The sequence below is a fragment of the Cupressus sempervirens genome, chromosome 6 (genome assembly GCF_028749045.1).
Source record: "Cupressus sempervirens isolate cs-2001-9-10 chromosome 6, ASM2874904v1, whole genome shotgun sequence".
Classification (NCBI taxonomy): domain Eukaryota; kingdom Viridiplantae; phylum Streptophyta; class Pinopsida; order Cupressales; family Cupressaceae; genus Cupressus; species Cupressus sempervirens.
The window spans coordinates 162,061,065-162,082,800 of record NC_143123.1 but is presented as its reverse complement, the minus strand read 5'-3'; positions in this window follow the sequence as shown (position 1 = coordinate 162,082,800).

Genomic DNA, 21,736 nt, shown 5'->3' with positions numbered 1-21,736 from the left:
CTAGAATATGATACTAAAGGAATTTTCTTATTTGGGTCAACTGGTCAAAAGTTATAACTTGTTAAACAAGGCTACCTGTAATTATGAACAATATGCAAATTTACAACAGATGCAACTGGCCAACTTTGAGACATTCAAAATCTAGTCAAAATATGTAAAAATGACTTGAAACTTGGAACATAGGCTCTTTGATATGCATACTAAACATACTCAAAGTGGTGGGCCATGAAACATAACCAAGTGAAAGATATTCAAAGGAAAATTGGGCTTTCTGTCGCTATTTGACACTTAGGCAGAAAATGTAGAACTAAAGACTACTCAAAATGGGACTTCGCAGAATGGCTTGGAATGTCAGTTGATCATGAAAAAAAAATGCACAGGCTGAATGAAGGGTGTTAGAAACATAAAACACCACTTAGGCATTAATACAACAGCCAAGTACACAAGCATGAAAAGCATTCATAGGGGTTCAAAACTTGGAATGAATACTCAAAATAGGAAAGTGATTTTGAGCACTAACATAAAAAAAAGAAAAATCCTACCTATACTAACACTAACTTCAAGTATTACCTACTTTTAATTATGAACTTGATAAAGCTTTAGATCCAAGCCAATATAGAATAATGGCAGAATCTCTCTAGTGGGATAGGCTAGAATGAAAGAGTTATTTTGATTTACTTAAATAATTTTGAAAGGGCCTTTCTATAGGGAGTCAAACTTATGGTTCATACCTTTGGGCTCATGCCTCTTGTCCCATAATAGGACCAAATTACTCTCCACAAACTTCTTTGGTCTAGCCTTCTTGTTAAAGAATGTCTTCACAAACTTCTGATGCTCTGTAATGTGATCAACCAATTTCTCACATTCTTCTTGCAGCTTAGTGAGGTACATGATGTGCTTCTCCAAACCATAATGGGAGTGGAAGGCTAGCTTCAACTCCATATACTAGCTCAAATAGGGAAATTCCAATGGACTTCTTGGATCTCACCCTATCTTCCCAAAGAGCTTCATGTAGTCTTTTCTTCCTATCCTTATGATTCTCAAAAACCAACTTCTTCATGATGTTAATCAAGTTTTTATTACTTGATTCTACTTGGCCATTCCCTTGAGGAATGTAGTTTGATAAATGAATGAGGTGTATGTTGTTGTCATAGAAAAATTCTATAATCTTTGTAGAAGAAAAATAAATAGCATTATCCATGACACAATTTAGTGGCACCCCAAATCTTACTAGGATGTTTTCTTTGATAAACTCATAGAAAACTTCAAAAGTAGTTCTCTTGGTAGGCTCTACCTCCACCCATTTGGTAAAATAGTTTGTTGCAGTGATAATGTATACATGACTAGTAGAAGAAGCAAGATTAATTGGTCCAATGGAGTCAATTCCCCAGTATTGAAACGGGCCTTCTATTATTACTAGCTTTAGTGGTAGGGAAATTAATTGAGGCTTGTGGAAAACATCCTACATTTATCACATTTGGCCATCTATTTATAATAATCTTTAAACATACTAGGTTAGTAGTATCTTTTCCTCATAATCTTGTAGGTTTTGACCGCAGAAGAGAAATTCCAACCACAAGACTCATTGTGGAAAGTATGAAGCAATCTTTCTTGTTGAGGCTTATCCAACATCTTTAGAAGGTTCCATCAATTTCTCTCTTGTACAGTTGGTCATCATATATGACATACTTACTTGATTTAGTTCAGAAGTCTCTTTTTTTCTTGCATGTCAGTCTATCAGGGCAATCTCTGTAAGTGAGAAAATAGGTAATATTTGAGAACCAAGGGTCTTGGAGACTAACCTTTAATGCTCTTGAGGATTCTTTTTCTTGACTTTAGTCCTAGTTTTTTGCAATCACTTTGCATGGGCTATTTCCTCATACCAACTTGGTTGGCTTCAGCTCGATATTATACTCTTAAACTTTAGATATCCATGCTCCTCTAGTGTTACATCCTATTTCTTACTGGGTTAATATGCTCTTGATAGCTAAATTAGGTATATATACAACAAAATGTAAGTGAAAGACATAAAACCTAAAATTATTGAGAGCTCTTACCACTGTATCAACATTCCTTTCCATTTGAGAATATCTCAACTCATGCTCCTTCAGAGGAGTGCCCATGAAAGAAATTGGCTCTTGTATGCCTTTTTTTTTTTGCATGAGTATTGTGGAAATTGTGTGTACTGAGGCATAATAATAGAGTATAAATTCTTTGGTGTAATTTGGATGGACCAATATGGGAGCTTTGGCTATGGTATCCTTGATCTGATTGAAAGCTCTTCTCCTAGAGTCATTCCATTTGAACATTTGGCTTCCCTTCATCATGTCAACTATGCATTTGGTAATTTCAAAAAAAATCAAGGATGAAGTGTCTCAAAAAATTCACTTATCCAAAGAATGACTTGACTCCTAATTTACTTGCCAAAAAATTCAATTGCTAGATGCCTTTAACATGCTCAAGGTCAATCTTGATGCCTTCTTGGGAGGATATATGACCCAATAATCTACCTTTGGTAACACAAAAAATAGACTTCTTGGGATTAAGTGAAATCCCATGTTCCCTACACCTCCTTAATAACTTCTCCAGGTCCTTCAAATGACTTTCTCTTTTCTTGGAGAAGACTATCAAATCATCTAATTATATGATGATAATCTTATCCTTAAGATCAACAATGGATGAGTTCATGGCCCTTTGAAAGGTGGCTCCAACATTAATGAGCCCAAAGTGCATTCTATTATAAGCAAATGTTCCCCAGGGGGTGGTGAATGCTATCTTAAACTGATCTTCTAGGTTTACCTCTTTTTGATTAGAACTTGAAAAGCCATCTAACATGGACATCATTTACAAGAAGGCCACTATTCTTAGTAGATGATCCATGTTGGGAAAGCTGTAATTATCCTTCAGAGAAGCTTGATTCAAATTTTTGAAGTCCACACAAATTTTGATCTCCGCATTCTTTTTTCGGATAGGGACAATGTTGACTATCCAAGTCAAACGGTGTATTGGGTAGATGATTCTTGCTTCTGGCATCTTGTGAACCTCTTTTAAAATGGCATCTGAGACCACCGGGTCGTAATTACGTTTCTTTTGTCTGAAAGGAGTGGCTTTAGGCTTGAGGGGAATCTTGTACTTGAACTCACCATTTCTAAAGGTCTTTAGGTCCTCATATCCCTAAGAAAATACATCTTGGTATTTAGAAAGTAGTCCTTTAGCATTAGATATTTATTCATTTGAGTAGCCGCTACTGATATTAACCATCTTAGGTTTATACTTGCTGCCAATATGTATTCCTTCAAATTCTTCAGAAGTTTCCCCTTTCTACCCCTTTCCCTTGTAACAAATTCATCATGCCTATCAAACAATATTTCAAGGAAAATGAGATGTCTAGGAATCTTATTACCTTTAAGTAGTTTAGCACCAAGCTCCAACTCTTTCATGCTATTAGGAGAAAATTCTCAACAAATATTCTCGATTCCTTCTAAGTATTGGTCATTGAACAGTTCGAATCCTTCTAGAAAACATTGAATTTTGTTGTCATTGTTGAAGACTTGCCATGATTCAATATTGTCAGGTACATTGGATTTGAACAAAACTTCAACTTTGTACTGACTATCTATGAACTCCATTTTTGGACTCAAAATTGTGTCCCAAATTTGAGTACCATTCTAAGCTTTTGAGTCATTTTGAGCCCTTATGAGTGCATTTAATTCATGAGTACCCAACTGTCCTTTTGAGGTTTAAGAGGTGTTTTATGTTTCTAACACCTTTCATTTAGCATATTCATTAATTCCATATTGCTCAATTGTCATTTTGAGTCATTTTGTGAAGTCTCATTTTGAGCAATGTTCAAATCTGTGTTTTTGCCTAAGTGTCAAACAATGATAGGTAGCCTAGTTTGCAATTGAATATCTTGCATCTAGTAATGTTTCATGATTCACCAGTTTGGAAGTATCTAGTACACATATATGAGAACCTATGCTTCATTTTTCAAGTCATTTTGACATATTTTGACTAGGTTTTGAATCTCTCAAATTTGGTTGTTTACTTTTGTCATGTTGATGTAAATTATTCAAAATTCTTGGAGGCCCTATTTGACAAGCTGTAACATTGACCCAATTGACCAAAATGAGAAAATTCCTTTTGCATTGTATTCTAGAGGTCAGAGATATGTTATGTTTTAGTTTTGAGCTTATGGGAATCCATTTGACTTGTTTTCAAACGTGATTCCAAATGCAATTTCTAAAGATTTACTAGTGTTAAGAAATGCATATTGATTGGTACCCTTGTTTGGGATGTCATAACTCTTAATCTGTGATTGTCTAAACCAAATGGATCATACCATTGTGTTCTTCTCTAAAAATTCTTTAAGTGTGCAACTTGCAAGCCTTGACGAATCCATCTACACACTTTCCTAGGTCCATTCTGTTTATGAAAATCACTTTTCTGCTAGTGTTCCTACTTCCACAAATCCAAGTATCTCACTTTGACTACTTGCCAAATGCAACCTATTTCTCATCATGAGCCCAAAACACAAAATTACATTCTCTTCATGACACTAAACTGATCCCCAATTTTTGTGCTTCCAAGTGTCAGTTTGACCTATTTTTAAAGCCAAAACTAAATGCGATTTATTATTTTTTGGCATGTTTACTTGCAAGTAGTTTCACAAAGGCAACTTTGACGGTCAATATCGTTTGACCTAGGTGTTGTCATGACACAAGAATTGATAGGATAAGATAATGTGGAACATAGAACCAATATGTTAGAGCTTAGGGCTCAATTATCTATTTCAGTCTATTTTTAAGGCTAGTTAGAGGACCCCTTGGCATGAAAGTGGCAGTTTGCAGGAAAGGTTGAGAATCAGTTTTGAAGGTTGAGTTAGTGATGTAAATTGGGATCAAGTCAGTATTAGGTGATTAGTTGGGTAGTCTAAAGGGTCAGTTGTTTCAGTTTGAATTTTTTTTAGTTGAACCCGCTTTGGGGCCTAACTAGCTTCACTTGACTGGTAGAATTGAGGGGAATAGAGGATTTTTAAAAAAGGGAATTGTAAATCCAATGGATATGTGGGATCATAGACGTAATGCTAAACAATAGGAAAAAACCTTAAACATGTTTTAAGAGTACAATGCATAAAGTTATTGAATTTGTCTCCACATCGACCATCCTTTTGATCTCAAGGTTCACTTTTTTTTATAAGATAATGTGTTATGAACCTTTTATCATTCACTTGAAGCCTAATTAAAAAAGGGAATTTACATATCACCCTTATTATGGAATGTAATTGTTGAAGTGACACAAGTTAAAGTTTAAAACACATTGAGTTTGACTGTGCTTGACACCAAACCTTTTGAATGACTACGTGAGTCCCTTAGTCATCTTAACTTACTTTTTATACAGTTGGAACCAAATGGTCAATCAAATGAAATATGGTTCTTAATACTAGCTTCAAGGATTTTTCTTTGTTAAAATCAATCTAGATGGCTCCTTTTCCCAATTGTCTTTTATCGAGGCAAAGCACCACAGGAAAATCACACCAATGATGGATATGGAAAGATGTTAAAGCAAGGGTTTTCTTCAAGAAGTTGACTACCAAGCATTCAAATGCATATGAAATAGAGGTAGTAGGTTACATAGTTTTATCCACAGCTCCATTTAAGAGGCCAATTGCCCATGCGAAATGTGCCTAGTAGATGAGGGAAATGATTTCCCATTTTCCTGATAGTAGAGTGTCTTTTAAATTTACGGATCAGATAGTGGTATGATTGAGGGGCTGAAATATGGAGTCATTAACATCTATTCATTGCAAAGTAACTAGTTTTGACTGCCTAAAGAATTCACCAATGACTGCACTGAGAAGTTATAAAGGAAATCTCAAAAATCCATTCAGATATTATGGAGTGTATTTTTCATGGATAAAGGAGTTGACTATATAGAACATTAGTGCACTTTATTTTAAGGGAGCTTGATGCCTACAAGAAAATATTTTGAATGTGCAAAAGGGAGAAATTTAAAGGTGCATATGCATAGGTTTCCAAATAAGAAGAAATCAAACTATTGTGTGGCATTTTAAATTGTAATAGAGAAGTGTTTGGTGTGTAAATTTAGATAGATGATGCACTACTTTGAATGTGCAAGTTGGAATATGGAAGTTATTGTCCACACTTTTTCCATCAAAAATATCTAATTTCACACATCTATATTATCCCTATGGCTGGTGACATTTTTGTTTATAGTTCTTACTTTCATTAGTAGTAGTAGGAGAAGGAAGCGTGTACACATATCCTCCATTTCCACTTGGAGAAGCACATATGAATCAGAAGCAAAGCGCCGGAAAATTTTCCTAAAAAATCACTTCTTTGTAATATCCCACATTACCTAGATGCATGTACTTTTCAAGTTTAAATACATAAACACAATGTGACTAAGTATCTTTAAGACACTTGGCTTTTGTAACCAATGACTTCTTACATGGGGCCCATAGCTTCTCGAAGGGTATGTTAAGTTAAATTTTGAACAAAGTGTCCCATAAGGTGGAGATGAAATCAGTAGTGATGTGGACTAACAAGTGAATCACAAGGTGACACCTTGCAAAAAATTTGAGGAGATGTTGACATGGAAAGCCCAAAATTAGACTCTCTAGATGCCAACACATGGTGAGATCTGATAGTTGGCACTTCCTTGTATTTCAAAGATGCAAGGTCATTAAAGAATGTGGGAAAGCATTATTGTGATACATGGGAGTCGACGATGACATGGTAGCGAACAACATGGATTCATAGGATGCTACCACATGTCAAATCAAATAGTTGGCACTTCCTTACATTATGAAGTTTCTCAGTCATTAATGAATGTGAGAAAGCACCTTACTGCCACATGGCAGTAGGCTTGGGTGGCAGTAACACAAATTTCTAAAAAATTAGAGGATAACACGTGGTGGTGATGTCGCAAGGTGCCGAATAGGTGATGATGTGTTAGTGATCATACATGGAGGTCTAATCAGAGGGTACCAAGTGGTGCCCAAGTGGTAGTGATGATGCAAAAATTGATGAATCACATCATGCCACATGTCAGGTTGGTAAATCCAAGTTTGACTAGAATGTATAAATTGAGGGAAATTTTCAAAAGTGCTAAAAAATAATTTTTAATTGTTTTCCTTTTGAAATCATGTACAAGGGAAATTTAAATTAAAAATGTTATATGCCATTTTTTCAACTTTAATATAAAATCAAATATTTGCAAAGTAGAAAGGCCTATCATACTAGTCAGGGACCTGAACTTCAACTGGACATTCTGGTCATCTTTGATGAGAAAATATATGGCTATCTTATATCGTCAGAAAGATCTTGGAACAAACTTTCCAATTTTGAGGTTTTTTTATGAATAAGAGGTCGTATGTTTGAGCTATCTATGGTTTTGTCTCAAGTACTCATTTTTCAACCAGATTTCAAAGTTGGTTTTTGGAAAAATGATGAACTGGGTGTGCACCAAGGTTGTTAGGGATGTAGTTAGTGATGGTTTTTTCATCTATAGATTAGTTTAGTAGAAAATTTTATCAACATTTCAGATGCATACTTTTTTTTGTGAGAATAAGGTTGCTCATTAGTTAGAGGAGATATTTGTAGTTTGTTAAAGTTTAATGATGAGATTCCTTTTAGATTTCAATTGTAAAGAGAAGAGAGATGCTTTGCAGCAAAAGGGAATGAAGATTCAAGTGGACACGTGTCATTCGCAGATTAGATCCCATTCCTTCTTTCTCTTCTATATATTTCTCTTTCTATCTCATTGTAAGGGTTGGTTCCAGTTTCTTAAACAAGGTTCCAATTAGTCTATGATACTACCTAGTTGGTTCTAGTTTGTCTATGATACCACAAGGTTGGATCCAGAGCTATGATTCCACTATTCTTTAGCTTTCTCTCTTGTATGAATAGCAGTAATGAAGCTAATATAGATAGTTTTGATCTATTTAGTGGTTCTATGAGTTATTTACATGCATCTTGAATATATAGTTTTAAAGAAATGAATGAAATGGAAAACAAACTTCTTAGTTTCATTCTAATTCTCATCTCTTGCCTTTGTAATTTGTAATTTTTTGTGGTTTAAGGAAAAATAACTTAAACCCTTTTGCATCCCCTTAAGATTGTATGTCTTTTTGTTGGAACAAAGAACAAAGTAAATGCTTGATATATTTGATATAGTTGTTGGTTATTTAAGAAGGATATTTCATGAGCATGAGGTCTTTATAAACACTGTGTTGGATACAATTGATTAATTATGTATTGTCTTTGATTTTATATTATTATCAGTCAGTATATGCCAAGCTCACTTGAGCAATCAAGAAAACTTTTTGTGTCTACTAAGTGTTCCTATGGTTGCCTAGTTTAGAAGGCAGTGTCTACCAAGTTCACTCAGGCGTCAAAGGAAAGATTCTAGAAGATGAATGTTAACCGAGTTCACTTGGTTAATAAAGGAAAGTTGAATGGAACCAGTGCTAATTGAGCTCACTTAGTTTCCAAAGGATCTTCGTGAGTTTACAATGTTAACTCAGATTCTGTTGGTTAATACAAGAAATTGTTTCTAAGTTAGTTTCTACCGAGTTGGGTCAGCTAACAAAGCATTTTCTTATTTTGGCATATTAAGCTCAATTGATTTATCTATTGTTCTAGCTGACTAAGATGATGAATATTAATTATTCTAAGTTGTATTTGAGCTGACTTGACAATATTAAAGATATAAATATAAGGTGAAGTTGTGGTTTTAAAGTGTGCAAGTATGACGATGTTATTGAAGATTTAATGATGAGAAGAGGAAGAAAATTTGGAGGATAAGAAAAATATCCTTATGAAGAAGAAAAGCTATATTTGATCAAGAAGGGTCAAGTACAAGCCATAACAAAAATCTATAATCAGCAATTCAGTTGCATTCAATTCAAGTCATCTTATTGTTACTCTCTAACCATTGTATCAGTGATCTAAATCTCTTAACAGAGTTGGCTTAACAGCTATTTGTAATACCTCTAACAAGGTGGTAGTTCTATTGAATTGTCTTAAGACCTCTAACAAGGCCACTCCTAACAGGGTGATTAAATCCTTTAATAGGGTCACACCTAATAGTGTTTTTTGTAACCTCTAAAAGGGTTGGCTCCTAACATGGCTCACTTAAGAAGAGTGAAAACAACAACTAGTTGTAATTGGTGCTTTTTGCCAAATTGGGTTTCCATGTTAAATCCTGGTGTCAAATGTGTTCATGATATTTTGTTTTATGTGTTTACAACTAGTTAAAGTAATGGTAATCATAGATAACATCCAAAGTTTGTATGTTAAGAATTTACCGAGAACATTAAGTAATTATCGAGTTACAACATTTTATGTATGTTTACTGAGCATCAACAATATTCAATTTTTAGTTTTTAGTTTGTACTAACATCTAAGGGATCTGGGATTTATTTTAGTAGTAATTGATTCACCCCTCCCCTCTTAGTTACTCCTCTTATATTTCCAACACACTGATGTCTAATTTGTAAAGTGATAGGATAGATTTGATATCCTGATGTATAGAATATGCCACTAGTATCATAGATGTATGTGTGTGATTTATGGAACTACTCGATAGGTAAGGCACTAATTAGCTACGGGATCAACATGTTTCTTATTGTTGCATATTTGGGATCTATTGAAATCAAATTTATAACAATTCACTTCCCTTTTTGTTTAAGAGCTGAAAGGATGCCCTCACTTAGCTTGTGGATTTCATAGGATTTTCAATTTGCTACTAGACATCTTTGTTATTGCATACATATAGGAGAAATAAGGGTTTTATCTACTTTTTAAAGATTCAGTTGTATGCTTTTGACACTTGTACCATGTGAAGAATTTATAGGTTCACCCACCTAGGTTTTATAGAGCAAGAAGGAGTATAGCCTTATAGTCAGCCCTAGTGTCTAAATAGGTATGTTGCAGATGAGAATTAGTTCCCCCTAGATGTATTTGTTCCTATCAATGGGTTATTCAAAAGCTATTAATTCAAATGCCAACACTTTAGATGTGGAAGTAGATGTGAAGATGAGGAAGCTAACATATCTACCCTCACTTTCTACACCCTTGGAACAACTTGTATCAAGAAGGAATCCAAGTCTTCAATCTCATCCCAAAACCTATTTATGTAGCTTCAAAGCCTTGCATTCCTCACAATGTACTAAGCTCAAACTTGCTTCACTATCAACTCTACATCTCCCTGAGATCTTACGATATTTACTCCTCTCTACTTTATAGCAGTGATACCCAACAATAATGCTTCATGCTCTATTGTATTATTGGTATTCTTCAATTCCAACTTGTATGCAAACTATCTTATAGCTCCATCTGAGGAAACAAGCACAATGCTAGCTCTAGATCTAGTGGTAGCACAACTGCCTAAAACTCCAAGGTCCAAATCTTCTGATCACTAGGATAATCTAATTGTTCTTCTAAATAATTGAATCAGAGAACAAGATGTAATTTCCAAGTTCCATCTCTTCTTATAAGATTTGGACCTTAGGATCATTAGACTTTAAGAGACTGAATTTGGTCTTCTCCTTAGGTTCTAACTTGATCTTCTCATTACCAATTGGAATTATGGCATCAGACCAATCCATCTTGAATTTCCCTCCCATATCCCTATAATTTATCAACATCATGAAAATACTAGGTGCATTAGTCAAACCAAAAGAAATAACCAACCATTCATACAAACCATCTTTTGTCTTCAAAGTAGTTTTTCATTCATCACCTTCTTTGATTTTGATATGATGATAACCACTCTTCAAATCAATCTTGGTAAAATACTTTGCTCCACTCAAACAATTCATGATGTCATCCATCCTCGGCATAGGAAAGCTATATTTTATTTTGATTTTGTTAATAGCTCTAGAATCAATATATATTCTCCATTCTCCATTCTTTTTAAGTGCTAATACAATAGGTACAACACATGGACTCAAAATTTCTTTGATCAAACCTTTTTGCAACAACTCTTGCACTTGTATGTTAAGTTCGTAATTTTCTGTAGGTGTTAATCTATATGGTGCTTTACTTGGTAAACTAGCTCCAGGAATCAGGTCCATATAATGACTTATACTTCTTATTGGTGGTAAACCACTAGGTATATCTTCAACAACAATCTCCTTGTACTCATTCAACAATCTTTCAATTTCTATTAGCACTCGACTAACACTATTAGCTTCTTTTGTCACTCAGCATCTACTATCTTTTGTTGCTCAGCCTCTATCTATCACTCGATCATTACTACCACAAATCAGCCCTCTAGGAATTATAGAAAAATAAACTTTGTTCCTTTTTGTGTCTTTTTTCAAATTTCTTTCCATTAATCATGCAAATTCTCATAGTAGTACAATTGATCTCACCATGAGACTCAATCAAAGGTAATAATATTTTCTTTTCTTTATTTACCCAAAGAGTATATTGATTTATTCTACCATCATGCATGACATGTCTATCATGCTACCAAGGTCTACCAAAAAAAATATGGCAACAATCCATAGGCATAATATCACAGAAAACTTGATCAAAATAGTTTCCAATCTTGAATTTCACAACACACTGCTCACTTACCAACAATTTATGCTCATCCTTAATGCATGACATGTGATAGGGTTTAGGGTATCTTAACCTCTGCAACTATAACTTTGTGACTAGCTCCTCCAATACCAAAATCGCTGAATTTCCACTGTCAATAATCACTTTCCAAATTTTTTCAGCCATCTTACATCTGCTCTTGAAAATAATTCTCCTCGGGATAGATTCCTCATCAACCCTTTTATAACACAAACTTGTTCTCACCATCAGGTTTTCTCCAACCTTAGGTCCACTTGGTGAACCCTCAAGGTCTCATTGAATCACATCATTTATGTTACCTTGTTCATTTTCACTAGAGTGTCTACATTTGAAGGATATATGCCCTTCTTTGCCACATCTAAAATAAATACCATGAAAACCACCTCTAGAATAAGAATTACCTCTCCCTTAGTAAGAACTAGTACCTCCTCGATAAGAATTACCACCTTTCCATTCAGTGTTGCCTTTTTCATCAAATTTCCACTTAGATTTTCCATTATCTTGCACAATTTTTTTAGATTTGTAACCTTTTCCATAGGATTTACCTTTGCCTCTCTAGAATCTACCACCTCTACCTCTATGTCTTTATTGATGCTCTTTTTCAAGATCTTTTCATCTTTCAAGGCATATTGATATGTTTCTTCCACACTTGCCAATTTCTCAAAACTTATCTCATCTTAAATCCTAGATCTCAATCCATTTAAATATCTTGCAACATTCTCAACCTTATCATCTACATGTACAGATCTAATGTCCAATCTATAAAAAAATAGTTAGTATACTCTTTTACAGTCATGTCCTTTTGTCTCAAATTTTGCATCTTTCTCAACAAGTTAACTTGGTAATCAACAAGAAAAAAATTCTTTTTCACTTTGTTCACCATTTTTAGCTAAGTCATGATCTTCTCTTTTTCTCTTCTTTGTCTATCAGTTTACAAATGCTCCCACCATAGTGAGGCATGACCTATCAATCTAGTGACTGCAATCTTCACCTTCCTATTATCAGGAGTGTCTTCAAACTCAAAGAACTTCTCCATATCAGAGATCCAATCCAACACAACATTAATGCCCAATTTTTTGTCATAAGGAACAATTTCCATAGCAAGCTTTGAATGTGCCTTAAACAACTCTCTCAATAATATTTACGCAAGTTCCAGATTAGGGTTTGGTGTTATTGCTTCATCATCACTCACATCATCAAGATGTGCTCCTCTCCTCTAGGTTTTCTCCACATCATCTAATCTAGCTATAATTTGTCTCAACATGTCCATAATAGTAGTGTCAACATTTCCTCTACCTCAAACCATCTTTACAAATAGGTTCTTGCAATATTGTAACCCTCTACAAGTTATGGGTCAAATCTGCAAATCTTCCACCCTACAACCAAATCCAACTTAGGGTTATACATGATCCAATCTCCATAAGGAAAAACCTCAAGCTGTAATACCACCTAACACAAGGAGGTGTAGACACCTAAAAATCCTTTACAAAATAAAGTATTTTTATTTTCTAAAAAAGTCCCTGATGACATCATAATTTATTAATTAATTAATTATTTAACTAATTAATTTATTTTTATGCCATTAAATCCCTTTATCTTAATTAAAAATATTTAATTAAGGAATCCCTCCCAAAAAGGTTTAAATCTTATTTAAACATTATTTCCTTATTTATTAATTATTTAATTAATAAATTGACCAAAAAATCTCAAAATAAATAATTTATTTATTTTTTTCTAACTAATGACCCCTCAACCCCTCTTGCTCTAACTAATGACCCTGTGACATGTGTCACTCTCTGATTGGCTATAAGGAAGCACAATCCATGTGCTCTCCTCTCATTTAATCTAAACCTTCCATAAGCTTTCTCCCATCCTTGCATCCTAGCCCTTGATCCCTCAAGCACTTTGCCTATTTAAGGAATCCTCTCCCAAGCCATTTTAACACAATCACCCATAGTAACTATTAGAAAGGTTAATCTTTCCTTGGATATATATTAATTGGGATATTCCAAGGGTCCCTAAATGTAGTTTGTCCACTTGTACACATGTGGAGGACATGTCATTGTTTGTCCTTTATTCCACATGTAAGGACAACTCTTGTTTATCTCTTTATTTAGTTTATCCTCCTTAAGAGGATTGTGACACTTTGCACACACCTATTATGAATGTGGCATTCATAGAAATGGGAGTTACAAATGCAACTCCTCTCTCATCTCTATATAAGAGATGCTCCTCCTTTCTTCAACATTCTTAGCACTTGATGTTATTGTATTGAGCTACTTTTGCTCCAATACTCTCTCTCTCTCTTCTCTAGGCATTTGCCTTCATTCACAATACTCACAAGGGGTTTTCTTTGCTTTCCCCTTATAAATCCTTGTCTCCATTGTTGAACCATCTTGGTGTGTGCTCTTGGAGTTTGCTTATCTTATGGTAACATTGTTTCACACTTAACTTACTTGGATTGTTTCTCATTCCTTGCTCAACATTATCATTTCTTACATGGTATCAGAGCTTGGTTATCTAATCCTTGTTTTAAGTTTTGAGTTTTGTGGTGAAGGTTGCCATTCATTGGAGCACACCTTATTTGGAGACGTTATTGAGAGAAGAAGTTTGTGTTGTGATTTTAGCTCTTTTTAACAAATCTTGTGTATGCAGGTTTCATATTTTTTACTAACCCTCTTTGGAAGGCTTGCCGCCAAAGGGTTTTCTTGGTAAATTTCAAATTTTTTCTTGTTTTGGATGGCATGCCGCCAAAACAAAAAGTATTACATTAGTAAAGTTTTAAATAACTCTCTAATTTTTATACTCATTTTAAACAAAAATTTTCCTACTCTTTAAATTTTTTTTTTTCCTATATTTCTTTGTATGCTCTTGAAAATTTCAAGCATACAACATACATCTTTTTATAGGATTTTTATCCTTATAAATCAAATGACTTTGTGTTTTTTTCAAAACACACATTTTTTTATATATTCATTTGTTGGGCGGACACGCCACCCGCGCGCCACCCCCACGCTGCCGCGCGCCACTGCTGCGAGCTAGCACCACCCCCGTGCCGCCGCGTGACACTGCACGTTCCTAGACGTGCCGTTGCGCGACACCCTCTCGCCGCCGCGAGCTGGTTGCGCCGCTCCGCACTGCCGCGCGCCACCAGTCTGCAACGCCGCCAGATCTGCAACTCTACCCTCACGCCCTCTTCACTACCGCTCGCAATATAAACCCCTGACCACTGCTTCCGCCGCCCCCATAACACTAGGCGCAAACCGTTCGGCGCGGCCCGCGTCCAGGCCACACGACAACCGTCGCCTGCGTGGGCAGAGCCCGCATCCTTATCCTATTCGCATTTTTAAAACTCTCTAACCCACCATTTCCACCGGCCAGGGCCACCCTTTGGCCACGCAGCAGCCACCGCTAGAGCTCCGTTTTTTTTTAAACCTTTTTAAAAATTTTCCCCCTCTTTGCCCACCTTTTCATTTTTTTTCCAAATTTTGTTTTATTTATTAAAAAAAATCAAACTCATAAAACGTGTTTATATTATTGTTTTTAATAAATCAATTTTTTAATTTTAATAATTTTTTTTTCTTGTTTTCTCTCACAAATAATTGAAATTAAAAAAATATATATCTTAATCTTATAAAAAAAAAAAAAAAAAATATTTCAATTAATAAAATTAAAATTATTTTTTCTCATTTAACAACATTTTTTTTCAATTAATCTGATTTTCAAATTAAGGAATTTTTTTTTTTTTAAAAAAAGAAGAATTTTTTTCTTAATCATGTCAACATTAATTCCAGAAATCAAACTTAATTATTCTAATTATCATTCTTGGAAAACTCATATCTCATTTATTTTTTCGTTTTAAACACCTCTTCGAAATAGCCACTGACCCTTCTCTTGAACCCGGTTTAGCGGCTACTCAAGACGAGAAAGATACTTGGAAAGCTAAAAACGAAGAAGCTTTAGGGTTAATTGGTATTTCCATTATTCCAAATTTATATGTCTTAATTGCTCACTATTCTAAAGCTCATGATGCATGGTCCATCTTGAAAACCAAGTATGACAGTGGCGATAAATACCGCAAAATACAGTTGCAGGATCAACTCGAAGATCTCAGGTATGCAGATTTTAAAAGTATGGATGAATTTCTCTTAAAATTTGATTCTCTTAAAAGTCAAATTATGGCTTTAGGTGTTCAATTAGAGGACATTCGTTTAATTCATCTTATTCTTAAAAAATGTCTTCCTAGACAGTTTCAACAGTTTAAAACTAATATTCATGCACAGCTTGCTATTCCTACTTTAACTTCTCAGTTAACTTATGTTATTTTTCAAACTTTATTAAAACAGGAAGAAGCTAAGCTAATTCAGTTTGGTACCCTCAAATCAACTGAACATGCATTTGTGTCTAGAAATTCAACTAATAATTTTCGTTCCAATAATAATAATTACAAACAATCTAATACTAATTCAAATAATTCCAACAATAAATTTCATGCCAAATATAATAATAATACCAATCATCCTAATAATACTCGTAATACTAATAATCAAAGGAACCATTCCAATTCCAAACCTCATTGTTCTTATTGTGGCAAAGATGGTCACATTGTCAATAACTGTTTTAAAAAGAAAAATGATAAAAAACCTATGAATCATAGTAACAATCATCAAACCTCAAACCATAAAAAAGGTAACTTGACTAGTTCTAATCCTCGTCATGCTTTTACTTGTAGCTTTAATCTTTGTAGACCTTTAGAATGGATTGTTGATAGTGGTGCATCACAACATGTCACTTCTCATAAAGAAATTTTTGATTCTTTACAACCTGATATTGCTAACATTCCTATTCAGTTAGCTAATAATCAAACTTGTAAAGTTGAAGGATTAGGTGATGTTACTATTCCTAATGGTAAATTGCATGATGTTTTATATGTACCTGACTTGAAAACTAATCTGCTTTCTGTTTCACAGTTATGTCAGAACTATAAAGTTGAATTCTACAAAGATACATGTTATATCATAGATCCTCAAACTCTCAAAGTGATTGCTCATGCTAAAATGGATAATGACAATTTGTTTAAATTCCATGAATTTGCTAGTTCACGATATTATTTACATACTTCTATTGATTTCAATATATGGCATGAAAGACTTGGTCATTTAAATTTCGATTATATCACTTTCATGCAAAAGCATAATATGGTTGATGGCTTGCCTCACATTATTCCTTCCAAGATTGCTTGTACAGGTTGTATGAGTGGTAAGATGCATAGGGAGCCCTTTCCATGTGGAAAATCATGGCGAGCAACTCATAAGTTGCATCTTGTCCATAGTGATCTTTTGGGCCCCATGGAGAATACCTCCATCCAAGGTTCTCGGTATGCACTTACCTTTGTTGATGATTTTTCTAGACGAACTTGGATCTATTTTTTGCATAGCAAGGATCAAGTTCTTGATATATTTATTGAATTTCAGTTGTATGTTGAAAGGCAATCTGGGTATAAACTTAAAATTCTTAGAACTGATAATGGGAAGGAATATGTGAATAATGCTTTTCATTCTTATTTGAAATCATGTGGAATTAAACACGAGCTTACTATTCCTTATACACCACAACAAAATGGTGTGGCGGAAAGAAAGCATCGGACCATTGTTGAAATGGCTAGAAGCATGTTGCATGCTAAGAATTTGCATTATAAATTTTGGGTTGAAGCCATGTTTTGTGCAACTTATATTATTAATCGGACTCCTACCAAAGCTCTCAAGGCTATCACTCCCGAAGAGGCTTGGTCTGGTAGGAAATCGAATTTACATCATTTACAGATATTTGGTTCTATTGCTTATGTTCATAACCCTAAACAGAAAAGGAATAAATTAGATGCTAAGTCATCTCCTTATATGTTTGTTGGCTATGATGAAAACACTAAGGGTTAGTGTTTATGATTCCACTACTAAAAAAGTTCAAGTTACTAGAGATGTTTGTATTGCAGAAAATGGAGTTCATGATTGCTCTACTACACATGATGAAGAATTCAGTGGCACTAAAATTGTGCTGGTGGAGGACCAACCTCCTTCTCTTAACCCTACTCTTTCTCTTAATCCTTCAAATCAAGTACCACCGATTATTTTTGCTCCTACATCTCATGATGCTCAAGTAGATACTAATGATACTTTTATTACTAATGATTCTTCCTCTAGTGATAATTCCATTACAACTAAACGTAAACCTAAATGGGCTCAAAACCTAATCAATGAAGCTGATGATTATATTTCTAAATCTGGTGGAATTAAACATAGAAGGATTAATTATTGTAATTATGGTTTGATGACTACTATTATGAATTCTAACGATCCTAAGTCTTTTGATCAAGCTAACTCTCAACCTCATTGGCAGAAAGCCATGCAAGAGGAATATGACTCTTTACTTGCTAATCAAACTTGGGACTTAGTCAAATTACCTCCTGGAAAGAATCTAATTTCATGTAAATGGTTATACAAAACAAAATTGAATACTAATAATGAAATTAGTAAATTCAAGGCTAGACTAGTTGCTAGAGGTTTTTCCCAAATTGAAGGATTAGACTATAATGAAACTTTTGCTCCAGTTGCTAAAATGCCTACTATCAAATTAGTTCTTGCTTTAGCATCTAAACTGAATTGGCCCATTCATCAAATGGATGTTAAAAGTGCCTTCTTAAATGGTGATTTACATGAAGAAATCTATATGGCTCAACCTCCTGGATTTGTTAAGAAAGGTAGTGAAAATCTGGTTTGCAAATTGAACAAATCTATTTATGGTCTTAAACAATCACCTAGAGAATGGTATTCTAAAATTAATTCTTTCTTTGTTTCTCAAGGTTTTACTAGAAGTAAGAATGATCCTAATTTGTATATTAAACATACTAACGATGATATTAATATTGTTATTGTTTATGTAGATGATCTAATACTCACTTCTAGTTTAGACGTTTTGATTTCTGATATTAAATTCCAACTTAAACAGAAATTTCAAATGACAAATTTAGGTATCTTACATTATTTCTTAGGTATGCAAATTTTTCAAACTCCTAAAGGTATCTTTGTTTCTCAAAGCAAGTATGCGTATGATCTTTTAGAAAAATTTAAGATGAATGACTCTAACCATGTTTCAATTCCATGTGAATTAGGAACTAAATTAATAAATGACATGAATACTCCTTTTGTTGATGAAACTTTGTATAGACAGTTGGTAGGAACTTTAAATTATTTAACTCTTACTAGACCTGATCTTGCTTATAGTGTTGGTTTAGTTTCTCGATTTATGTCTAAACCTCAACAAACTCATTTTAAAGTTGCTAAATAAATCTTAAGGTACATTAAAGGAACTATTAATATGGGATTATTTTATGATGCAAATTCTGAATTTATTTTACATGGCTATACTGATTCCGATCTAGGTGGAGATCCCAATGATGGGAAATCCACTTGTGATTATTTTTTCTTTGTTGGTTCAGGTCCAATTTTTCGGAAAAGAAAAAAAGAACACTCTATTTCCCTATGCTCAACTGAAGCTAAATACAAAGGTTGTACCAATGCAGCTAAGGAAGCTTTGTGGATTCGAAGACTTCTTGACGATTTGGGTCTACCTCAACAATCACCTACACCTATACATTGTGACAATCAAAGTGCTATTGCCTTGGCAAAGAATCCAGTTTATCATGCACACACCAAACATATTTCACTTCAACATCACTTCATTCGAGAAAAAGTTGAAGACAATCAAATTATTCTTCTTTATTGTAAAGGAGAAGATCAAGTGGTTGATATTTTAACCAAACCACTTTCTAAAGAGAGATTTCAGTTCCATTGTAAAAATTTGGGTTTACAACCCGTTGAAGTAAACTCCCCAAGTAAAGATTAAGGGGGGGTGTTAGAAAGGTTAATCTTTCCTTGGATATATATTAATTGGAATATTCCAAGGGTCCCTAAATGTAGTTTGTCCACTTGTACACATGTGGAGGACATGTCATTGTTTGTCCTTTATTCCACATGTAAGGACAACTCTTGTTTATCTCTTTATTTAGTTTATCCTCCTTAAGAGGATTGTGACACTTTGCACACACCTATTATGAATGTGGCATTCATAGAAATGGGAGTTACAAATGCAACTCCTCTCTCATCTCTATATAAGAGATGCTCCTCCTTCTTTCTTCAACATTCTTAGCACTTGATGTTATTGTATTGAGCTACTTTTGCTCCAACACTCTCTCTCTCTCTTCTCTAGGCATTTGCCTTCATTCATAATACTCACAAGGGGTTTTCTTTGCTTTCCCCTTATAAATCCTTGTCTCCATTGTTGAACCATCTTGGTGTGTGCTCTTGGAGTTTGCTTATCTTATGGTAACATTGTTTCACACTTAACTTACTTGGATTGTTTCTCGTTCCTTGCTCAACATTATCATTTCTTACAGTAACAAAGTAATGCCATTTTGATCATGAAGTAAAGCCATAATGCCATTTTTGTGATCAAATTTTTACATCAAAAATCCATCCATCCACATCCAAATTCTAAGAATCCATTGAAGCTAGTTTGAGCACCTTGAGCATACATCCTAAATCCATATCCAAATTAGACACATCTATAAATCAAGAGAACAATCTCATTGAGAGAGCCCCTTAATGGCTCATATTTTCATTTGAGGGCTTCTCTTTGTCTATCTTGAGGTTTATGTTAATTTAGTTAATGTTAATGCTTTTGTTTCATTAAGTGAAGTGTTTACTTGCATACTAAATTAGTGTAAATAGGAGGGATTGACAGAGATAGGGCCAAAGGCACACCTAACTATTCAATCACCTTGTTGAGTAACAGAAAAGAAGAAAACAACACAGAGAACAACACTAAGGAGAGAAAGAAATTCAAAATTCTTTATTGATTCTTCAAATTATTAGCATGCATGCCCAGCTATAAGGCCTTCTAGGTTACAACCAATAAGATTTTATGAAATCCTAGACATAGAGTTTCTACAGGTCCTCAATTCGAATTTCTGGTTCTTCTACTTTGCATTCCCATCCAAACTCTCTAAGTGATACCTAACCTAAACCTAAAAATCCCTTTTATTCTTGCAAAAATAGCTTATAGAAGATTCTAGATCTTTACATAATGAAAGTTGACCTTAAAATGGTCTACACACATCCCAAGACAAGATCACTACATTAAATTCATGATTCAAATTGAATACATAAGGCATCTCAAACTAAGAACCAATCATAGACAAACTCGGTTGAAGAAGGAACCAATAATAAACAAACAACACTTACCCACCAAAGCACTTAGTCAATACTGGACAACTCGGCCAATACTGAATAAATCGGCCAACACTAAACAACTCGGCCAACACTGAACAACTTAGCAACAACCATTGGAACTTGGCACTAACAGGTAAAATGAATAAGGATGATCATGATAGCAAGGCGACCTAGGATGCTCCTACATCATTCACATTAATCAAGATAATTTACAAAATGATAAACTTGTCCAAAACCTTCAAAATATACAAGCTTGTTTAAAACCTTCGAAAACATTTTGCAAACATAAAATTCTCAAACTCGTCCCAAAACATGGAAACAAAAACTAATTACTTTAGGATCTTGTGGCATGAATCTTAGATTCTATTTTTAATATTCATCTTGTATTTTTCATTATCATGTCCTTATCATAGTCCTTGCATGCTTTCCATTTTGCACTTAGAAACTCTTTGCCTATTGCATAGTCCTTATTTTGAACCCCACACTATCCTCATTTTCTATTTAGCACCCCTTTTACATATTCTAATACTCGTTTTGATCCCATCATGATCTTCAATTTTCATATAGGTCCTTTCATATCCCTCATTTTGATCCTATCATAACCCTCATTTTCAGCATAGAACCCTCTAGTTTTTTTAAAAATCCAAACAAAATATGAGTCCTAGAGTATTCTCTTATTTGGATGAATAAAGGATCTTGACCTTGGTCTTTTTTATCATTTTCATTGAGTCAAATTTTATCTATGTCCTAATGGATTTGACTTGGTTCTTTTTTATCAAAGTTGTCCTTCTCATTTCATCCTTTTTTTTTCTTACTCAAGATCCAATATTCATCCTTGTA